Below are 1,532 nucleotides of genomic sequence, written 5' to 3'. Positions count from 1 at the left end.
GAAACCAGATCCCAGAAAGTTCTTAATACTTTGCATAATAGGCACCATGACCTTTAAGAAGGCTCTGTGTGACCTTGGTTCAAGTATAAACCTCATGCCACTCTCTGTAATGGAGAAACTAGGGATCTTTGAGGTACAAGCTGCAAGAATATCACTAGAGATGGCAGATAATTCAAGAACACAGGCTTATGGACTTGTAAAGGATGTCTTAGTGAAGGTTGAAGGCTTTTACATCCCTGCTGATTTCATAATCCTAGATACTAAGAAGGATGAGGATAAATCTATTATCCATAGAAGACCCTTCCTAGCCACAGCAAGAGCTGTGATTGATGTGGACAGAAGAGAGTTAGTCCTTCAATTGAAGGAGGACTACCTTGTGTTTAAGGCTCAAGGATCTTCCTCTCCATGGGATCTTCTTCTGTAACCATGGAGAGGAAGCATGAAAAGCTTCTCTCAATACAGAGTCAAACAGAGCCCCACACTCAACTTCTAAGTTTGGTGTTGGGAGGCCAACATCAAGCTCTGAGTCTCTGTGAAGCTCTCTAAGAGCTCACTGTCAAGCTATTGACATTAAAGAAGCGCTTGTTGGGAGGCAACCCAATGTTATTTAATTATATTTATTTATTTTCCATTGTTATTTTATGTTTTCCTTAGGTTGATGATCATGTGAAGTCATAAAAACAACTGCAAAATTAAAGCAAAATGAAAAATAGCATGAAAAACAGCACACCTTGGAGGACAGGCTTACTGGCGTTTAAACGCCAGTAAGGATAGCAGAATGGGCGTTTAACGCCCAGTCTGGCAGCATTCTGGGAGTTAAATGCCAGAATGGGCAGCACTCTGGACGTTTAACGCCAGAAAGGGCTGTCTGGCGTCTGGCTGGCGTTAAACGCCAGAAATGGACAGCAGACTGGCGTTTAATGCCAGAAAAGGTAGCAGAGCTGGCATTTAACGCCAGGAAAGGTAGCAGAGCTGGCGTTAAATGCCAGGAATGGCACACAATGGGCGTTTAAATGCCAGAATGGTGTAGGGAGCAGAATTCCTTGACACCTCAGGATCTGTGGATCCCACAGGATCCCCACCTATCCCACCTCTTCTTCTCTCCTCTTCACACCTTTTCATAACACTCTTCCCCAAATACTCTTCACCTATCAAATCCTACCCTCTTCTCCATATTCTCTTCACTACTCACATCCATCCATCATAAATCCCACCTACCTCACCATTCAAATTCAAACCATTTCCCTCCCAAACCCACCCCTTCATGACCAAATTTCCTCTATCTCTTATACTATAAATACCCCTCCTTACCACCTTCAATTTCACACATCATACACAATACACCCCCTTGGCCAAACCCTCTCCTCACCTCCATCTCCTTCATTTCTTCTTCTTCTACTCCTTTCTTTTTTCTTTTGCTCGAGGATGAGCAACCATTCTAAGTTTGGTGTGGGAAAAGCTAAGTTTTTTTTTCCATAACCACTAATGGCACCAAAGGCCGGAGAAACCTCTAGAAAGAGGAAAGAGAAGGC

The sequence above is a fragment of the Arachis ipaensis genome, chromosome B7 (assembly GCF_059453495.1).
Source record: "Arachis ipaensis isolate K30076 ecotype BB chromosome B7, ASM5945349v1, whole genome shotgun sequence".
NCBI lineage: Eukaryota > Viridiplantae > Streptophyta > Magnoliopsida > Fabales > Fabaceae > Arachis > Arachis ipaensis.
This window is presented reverse-complemented; position numbering follows the sequence as displayed.